The sequence below is a fragment of the Gobio gobio genome, assembly GCF_949357685.1.
Source record: "Gobio gobio genome assembly, chromosome: 4".
Taxonomy (NCBI): domain Eukaryota; kingdom Metazoa; phylum Chordata; class Actinopteri; order Cypriniformes; family Gobionidae; genus Gobio; species Gobio gobio.
In genome coordinates, this window is record NC_137100.1 from 7,916,082 (window position 1) to 7,925,329 (window position 9,248).

Here is a 9,248-nt window from a genome sequence, read left to right on the forward strand (position 1 = left end):
CCGCAGTTTCTCTTGAAGCCAATACGGAAGTGCCTCAAACTGCAATTCATCGACTGGCCGCTAGGGACAGGATCCAGAAGGGAGCAGAATCTCATTGAGCCCCATGTTAAAATGGCCAACTTTAGAGCAGAATAAAACATGTTTACAGCCTGGTACAAATTGTGCTTTTGGTCTATACGGCTCATTTTTCCCTTCATGACAACTGTGAGGGGGGTGAATTTTTTTATAACTCATTCGTTTACATTATATAAAGCCTTAAAATTCTGCATAATTAAGGGCGTGGCCATTTCGAGTGACAGGTGGATAGCCATTTATCTGCTGTCTTAGTCATCGCGTCACTTAAGCTCCGCCCACGTCCCGCCTTTTTGCCCATTTTCTGTTATCAGGGAGTGACGCGCGATGACGCGCTGCCAAGATGGCTCGTCCCTACTTTGCGCTTCAGAACGGCTCATCAGAATCCTATGGGTGACGTCACGGACACTATGTCCATATTTTTTTACAGTCTATGGTCTTGTCCCACCCACATACAATGGTTCCGACGCCCATGACAACATCACTCGCAGAAATACAAATTCTTGATATCGAATTAAATTTCAACTAGTAAAAAAACTGTAATTGCATTTTCACTAGTTACATGTCACCATAGGCTGCCATACAAATTCGATTGTTGATATCTAGAATTGATTTCTTACTAGTTGAAATTCCAATTTCACATACCAGAAATACAGTAAAAATCATTTATATTTTTACTAGTATTAAAGTAGCCTAATTATTGATATCGAAAATTAAGATTTTTCTTGTAAGGAGTTTCTGATATGTGAAATTGGAATTTCAACAAATATCAATTGAATTTGAATGGCAGCATGGGGACATTTAACTAGTGAAAATACATTACAGATATAGTTTTAAATAGTTATAGTTAAAATTGAATTTTTGATATCAAGAATTTGTATTTCTGCGAGTGATGACGTCATTGTTGATTGCAAGAACATTAACATTAACGCGCACAGAGTAACGGCCAAGCTCAGTATTTTGACTGAATAATATGGGTTCTTTCTCGCAAAACCTAAACACTTTCCATTTATGGCGCGCGTCTCATCATTGTGTGATACTTTAGTATCATTTTTGTAATGTTTTAGCCATGGTCGCTATTCTGCCATTATATTGGAGGAGCGTGTGCAGGACTATTTTTTTTTAATTTCTGCTTTTGAGGTCCGAAAAAGATAGAGACATAGGGCATTGGAACAACAGCTGGGTGAGTAAAAGATGGCTTTATTTTCATTTCATGGTGAACTATACATTTTACTAAATGTAATTCCTAAGAGGCCTTCCAAAAATGACCATTGTTACAAGTAAAAATCTAATTCCTGATATCAAGAATTAGCCTTTAAACTGGTGAAAACTGAATTGTTGATATCAAGAATTGGAATGAATAAAAGTCAAAACGGCTTGCAATAATCTAATCGGTTAAACGGGACTCGACCGCGATTCAGTTTGAATCATTCGGACAGTTCAGTTTCGCACCGAGTCATTTGCAACGGTTTCTTACACCACAACGTGCTATTGTAAGACAGAAAAACAAAAATAGCGGTAGATTTGTGATTTTCACCTGCAATCCTTTGTATATGAAACGAAACTGGCAAATGTCTTAGTATCGTGGCAAGCGTTGAAGCAGATGTTTACTGCGCGCGTGCAGCTTGTCAACGAGCAACACAGCCTATACAGCAGGTAAGTTAAAGACAAAAGAGTAGCCTATTAGAGTCACTTTTTGGATGTGGCCTGTATTTACAGAAGGCTAGAAACTCTCCTTCTGTGGTGTGAAGCTGCTAAACATGAACAAAGACGAGGAGAAGCGGGTCGAACTTATAAAACACAGTCTTAACGATGGATGTGCCATGACGTAATGCTTCAGAGACAACACCTCGTTTCTCTCCTGCAGTGCCTGGTAAAGCACACTAGATGTCAGTGCGACTCCTACTGCCTCTCACCAGCATACTGTACACTGTAAGCATCGCGTAAAAACGTCCCTAATGCGACTGTCAACGAGTCATTAATCAAAGTGATGTGTAAGCGGATCATTTGCATAGGAAATTGTGATATATGGAGCATGACACAAATGGATATGAATGGAACAGTAAATCAAAGAGATTCCATCAATTATAATTGGCCCCTTCTGGCTGTGACCCAAGGTCTAGTGGTGACTGCTAACACGCACCGCTTATTATTTCAGAAGCTTCTTGCAATGAGGCAGACATACAAGCACGTGTGCGCACACATAAATGTCTTCCCATCAGTGCCAAAAATGAATGAAAGCCCACTATAGCTCAGTCTGACCAAGAGTAAGTTAAAGTGTCTCACACTTTTAGGTTTACTATATAGTATCTTCTCTCGCTGCTGAATTATTGAGTTTGTGGGGAGTGAGCGTGACCCCACCAGTGTCAGTAAGAGCGTCGAGCTTGATTTCATGGCATATCTTCAGATTTCCGCATGAATTTTTCATCTTGCCTTTCCAAAAAAGCGTTTCATTATTGAAAAGCCAAATATGAGTACAGCACTATGGGCAGAGTGAAAGTGCGTGATTGTTTGTGACACTTCACTACTGTAACAACATCTTCTCAAAGCCCTCTGGAAGGTACAGACTGCCTAATGTTTCCAGGTAGACGTTAACGTACTATAAAGATTATCAAAAGTTCCCTTAGGCCTACTCTATATGGTGAAAAACTGTAATAGAGCTAATGCAGTGGTTGTCAACCCTCGTCCTGATTCAGGTCATTAGTAGAGACTCCAACGCTGCGTCCGAATATTCCAACTTTCATACTATATAGGTGGAAAAACAGTATGTGAGCCGAGTAGTATGTCCGAATTGAGATGCTAATGCTGTGGTACGCAGGAAATGAGACCAGAGGCTGTTTTTAATGGATGTCAATGGAGGAGAGGCTTCACTACGCTGAATAAACTGCTTTTGTGGGGAAACAGCTTATCATTTAATGAATCGACAGCCCATCGGCTAATCTTCAACATGTTAGCTCTTAAACATTTGTTTTGGATTGATTTATTTTTGAGAGTTTACACTGAAAAAACTAAAATGGTTTTATAAGAGAAGTCACAGACAATTGTGCGACAGGTATGATTCAGTTTATGGCTCTTCTCATTCATTTCTATAGCTGTGTCTCATTTCGAAAGGCTGCATCCTCCGGAGGTCGCATTTGAAGGCTGCATGCGTCTGAAGGCTGTCTCATTTCAAAAAAGTAAGTAGGATACTCCAAATGCGACCTTCAAATGCGCCCTTCTTTTCAGGAATTCGGAGTGTGCATGAGATGTATCCTTCGTTGCTGCAGATAACCCACAATTCTTTGCGTCGCCATTAACAACCGTCATGTTTTTTAAATATTATTTGAAAAAATGGCGCCGCCGGCAGATATACATGCAAGCGAAGATGTGGTGTTTAAACTTAAGTAGTTTAAAGCTTGTTTTTGTTTTTAAGCTGTATATATACCTCAAATAGATAGTTGTGGTAAACAGGATTACAAGTGTTGTGATTTTTTTTTTTAAACGTTTAGAACAGTACTTTGCTGTCAAGGCAAAACATTTCATAGTCATTTTCAAGTTATAAATAATTTTCATTCATATAACTGGTGTGAGAGCGCAACTCCACGGTGAACGTGTTGGCATAGCAACGTGATACTTCCTGCCTGTGTGTCCTACGGAGGACGTCTCGTTTAATTCTGATTAAGGACTCTCCGTATACCGCATCCTTCATAGGATGTGTCCTCCAGAGGATGCAGCCTTCAAAATTAAATGAAATGAGACACAGCTTATGATATCCGCAAACAGTGACTGATGAAATTCAGTGACGCCAAGGCTGTGATGTGATTGGTTATCAAGGCACACGTGATCCAAGTTAGCTGTTACGTTTCTCCAATGGTTGCTACCACAGACCTTCATCCCAATAGCAAATGCTTTAAGCAGCTTACAACGGATGAACACAACAGTATTCACAGTATACTGAAATGCAGATCTTAAAGTCCCACTGAAGTGCCTTGAATGAAACGTGCAGAATTACTCAACTTGTTGACATAATTTCCACTGAAACAGGAAGACTGGGCGGGACATATTGAACAGCTCCTCCCCTTTTTAAAATAGAATAAAATAAAATAAAATAGCGGTTAGTTTATATCACCGCACGTCCAGAGCCGTTGACCTCGTTAAAGTCACAGTTTCTCCTCCTAATCTCCTCCATATCGTTTTAAATTACAGCATTATGTGCAGAATTAAAACGGGTCCGATACGTTTTCTGGTCTATGTTGACTCGATCATATGATCCACTCTGTGCTGTTGTTTCTCTGGACCGGAGCTGCGTGTGAAACTAACATGAAACCAGACTTCATTCGCCCCAACGGGAAATCATATTTACACTGTCTGATCATTCCCTATCCCCTATATAGTGCACTATGTGCCATTCACCATGTAGAAAATAGTAAATGTGTGAACACATGACCGATTTCAGCCACAGCTTCAGTGTCTGTTTATAATGTAGATTTATATTCTAGAGAGCATTTGATTGGGCAGAAAATCTGATGAGAAGCTGAAGTGCAGATGTCATCAAAATCATTGATCCATATTGGCGGAAGTGAGAGACTAGGCTGTATGTTTTAAATGCTTATATCTTCTATATGAAAATGTTGTCATTGTTTTGGAGCACACCAGCTTATAGACAACAGTAAGACTAACATATTCATGCTAAAAGCCAAACACTTTTTTTATGACGGTCAGGTTAATGTGATAATTAACCCCAAAACTGAAAACGATCATTTATGTCGTTCCAAACCTGTATGCATTTATTTCTTCCGTGGAACACAAAAGAAGATATTCTGAAAACTTTTTGTCATTAGTCAAGTTGTCTGGCCCTCAAGGTTCTTCAAAATATCATCTTTTGTGCTCCACAGAAGAACAAATTGGAGCAGGTTTGGAATGACAGTGTCAATTTTACATTGACTCCTAAAAGTAAATTCACTTAAAAATAAGGCAGCGGCTATTTGCACTAAGTGAAAATAATATATTTTCTTTGCGATAGATGATATTTACATTAAAGCTACACTATGTCACTTTTCCGTCCACTAGAGGTCGCCTATTCAAAACAAAGGCGTAGTTTGATGACGCCACGTTTGAGCGCAGAATCTTGGGACGTGGTCTTCAGCTCACAGCCGGTGGAAAAGAGTCAGGATAGGACTCGGGCAGAAATCATGTTCATGGATGCGATTATTAACATTACTGTAGTATGAAGCAGAGCAGGACCGAGTGTTGTGGAGCTGAGCAAGGCCGCAGGAGCGATTGAAGAGCGGGACTGTTATTATGGCATAGTCGCCGGCGGAACTTTTATTATGACATGGTCGCCGGCGCCGCTTCCTCTTTTCCAGTCATGAGTATGAGGTAACGCAACGCTGTTTTTTAGATATATCTGAGTGTGTTGAAAAGGAAGTTATGACGTTCGCTCGGTGGCTGCTATGACACTTGTTCACACTGCAGTGAGAGTACAGCGTTTCTGCTAAATAAAACCGGAAACCGAGGGTGACGCAGATATGACGCAATCGACAGGCGACTCCCTCAAACGCATAGCTCACACGTCCCGGTTCCTTGGTTAAAATAGCAATTTCTCACGATTTACAAATAGTTGGAAACATTTGGGATATTCTAAGTACTCAACTGAACAAAATATATAACACTGGCCTAGTGGTTTTTGGATATTTTACTGCAAAAATCTTACATAGTTCACCTTTAAGTGCAAATAGCTGTAGATGCTATTTACTTAGTAGCATACTGAAAATAGTGATATATTCTATTTACACCATGTAAAGTAGCAGTTCTTTGCAATATGTGTAAATAGTAATTAGATGCTATTTATACTTTATGTTGACAGATACATACTATTTGCACTAGGGCTGCAACTAACGATTATTTTAATAATCGATTAATCTGTCAATTATTTCTTCGATTAATCAATGAATCGGATAAAAAAACCCCATTAATTTCCAATCCTTTATTCAAGAAAAGAACTGACAGTGCAAATTCACAGTGCAAAAAATCTTCAGAAAGTGCACAGTTTGCTACAATAAATCTATAAATCTTTTTTTTTATTTTTTTATAAAGAAAAATACTAATCAGAAAACTTAACAGGATGTTACAACTTGTTCTCTACACTACACTCAGAGTCAGACGCACACACTCACAAACAAATTTAATGGGTTTAGTTATATTGTAATGCAGTAAGAATTTCTCTAAAATGTCCAAACCCATACAGAAAACACCTACTGTATTAACCTATTAATATGAATGATATTAAATCCGGACACAGATTTAACTGCTGTGACATATTAAAAAATATTATGTAACAATTAAATAAAACTACTCCTCCTAAAGAAGAACATAATGTCTTATTTTCAATGAATGATATGAATTCTTTATAACAACTTGCATACAACATTCCTTATAGATTAAATATGGATTAAATAATTCATGTATAATAAATATAATGAATCCTTATTAAAACTAAAGAGGTGATTTTCTGTCTTTTGTTGTTTGATTAATATTAAGAGCAGAAATGGAAGCAGGTTAATGGACTTCTGTCACTTTAAGACCGAATGCTGACCAAAAATGGCACTAGATATTAGTCATAGTTTTTGTCATTCAAATTTGGATTTGATTTTCGTCTCGTTTTTGTCTGTGAAAAATGTTGTTGATTAAAATACTGACAAATTATATTTGCCACAAAAAGGCAAGTGAATAAAAACGTGTCTTTAGTCTTGCAAACTATACCACCCCTGCTTTACTACTGTTATTAATAAGCTAATGCTAACTTGTCAGGCTTGTCAAGCAGGGGCCTGTACCATGATGGTAGTTTAACAAACTCAGGGTTACAGGATTAGTTTCGAGTTGACAAAACCAAACCAATCTATTCAGGCTTTGTTGGTCCCATGATGCTGATCATCAACTTTCTCTGTCAACTCAGGCTTTGATCCTGAGTTTAGCTGTGACATCAGCAGTGAACAGCCAATCACATGCTGTGGATCATTAAAACTGAGATTCACTTCTCACGAGAGAAGCAGTGTGATTAACTTCACTCTTCTGCAGAATATACATGATTTAAAAATATTAAGAATTTAAACAAATTTACACAGAAGAAAAGAGCTGTCGAGGACAACTTAAAGAAAAATTGTATACGTCAATGCAAGTAAAAGTTATGAAGTTAGTTTAGTTGATATATAGAGAGAATTAAACATTTATGCTCACATGTAATTTTTTATAGATTTAGTTTTTATTTGTATGACCTTTATATAGGCTATTTATTTTAATATTAACAAAATTCATATTAATGATTGATTTACTAAAATTATACATGTGTAATTGATTTGGGTATAATAATTACATAAATTATTTTTAAATTATAAATAAGCATTGTTAAAAGCCAGAGGCTTAAGTCTTTTATAGCCATTTGCTATGTAGTGACCTTTGATTTGGAGAAGAAAAAGGGGGAGGGACTTTATTGCATCAGAGGTGTGTCACTTTGCTCACAGCTGATTGGTCCAATTTCAGTTTGAGATCTCTTATCCAGAACATAACCTGCCCTGGAGCAGGTTAGCTGTGGAGGGTAAGTTACTATGGAGATGAACACAGCTAAAAGCCAAACCACTTTAATGGTACCTTAAACCCAGGATTGGCACAAACTAAGCTTAAACATATCTGGCTAGCCAGCTAAACCGGCTTCATGGTATAGGTCCCTGGATAATGAGTAAACAAGCAGCAGAAGAGCTACTGGAGGGACATTCACGTGCTATCCGAAATTTTATGATTCCGACTTCTGAAGTCGTGATTACGAGCGCATTGCATTCAAGTTTTAAAATGTGAGGGCGTTCATGTGCAATGTTTACCTAGGAAACTCGTATTTACGATAATTCCGAGAGCACGTGAAGGCAGCATTAAAGGGTTAGTTCACCCAAAAATGAAAATTCTGTCATTAATTACTCACCCTCATGTCGTTCGACACCCGTAAGACCTCCGTTCATATTCGGAACACAAATGAAGATATTTTTGTTGAAAGCTGATGGCTGAGAAAGGCTTCAGATAGGCCTCAGAAACTCATAACACACTGCCGTAAAAATGTAGAAATATGGAGTTTATTTATATTTATAATATGATCAGGGCCGGCCCGTGGCATGGGCGGAATAGGCAAATGCTAGGGGCGCCACTCATCCATAGGGGTGCCAAAATGTATTACTGATACTATTTTATTAATATTAATTTGAAATATTACCAAATAAAGCGCAAAAAAAACGTAACTAAGTCCCCGCATCTTTCCGGTCCGCCTCATCAATCTCCCCCCGCCAATCCACTTGAAGTGCGTCAGAAATACAACGCGCGATCAGTTTATCGTTAGGGGAATTTGTTGTGTTGTGTCGCCTCTCGCCGCATCCAACGCAGACAGGATTGCTTTCATTTTTTAGGGTGCTTGGCCATTCGCGCCAGGTGTTGACACAGTGTAAGTTGCCTGATTATTTATGACGGATGGCCGAATTGAGGTGTCTAAAAAAAGACAGAAGCCCTCTGATGCAGGGAAGATAAGGGATACACTGCTCTTCTTAAGTAGTATTTGTGTCTTGTTTCTAGTCTAAATATCTAAAATTCCTAAATCAAGTTTGAAGGTGCATTTACTAGATAAGTTAAATGACAGAAGATAGTTTTCTTGTTTTCTTGAAAATAAAATCAAAATGAAGTGAGTTTTTGCTTAAAACAAGCAAAATTATCTGCCAATGGAGTGGAAAAATAATCTTGTTTCTGATTGAAATCTTGTTTCTGTCCCAAACAGAAATAAGATTATTTTTCTCACCCCATTGGCAGGTAATTTTGTTTGTTTTAAGCAAAAACTCAAGACATTTTTCTTGTGTACTTGAAAATAAAATCAAAATGAAGTATGTCATTTTACTCATCTAGTAAATGCACCTTGATTTAAGAATTTTTAGATATTTGGACTGGAAACAAGAAAAAGATTCTAAATAAGAAGAGCATTTTTTGCTGTGTAAAGACAGAAGTAAAGGGATGTAGGCAAATTAGTTGAACAGTTAATGAACAGTTTATTTAATTGCATAGTAGTAAAATACTAATGTTTGCTAATTAATTCCAGTTATTTTTACCTTAAACTTTATGCAAGCAGCTGTTCTGGGTTCTCCAGAGGCCACAGCCAGTGTGATTTTGTA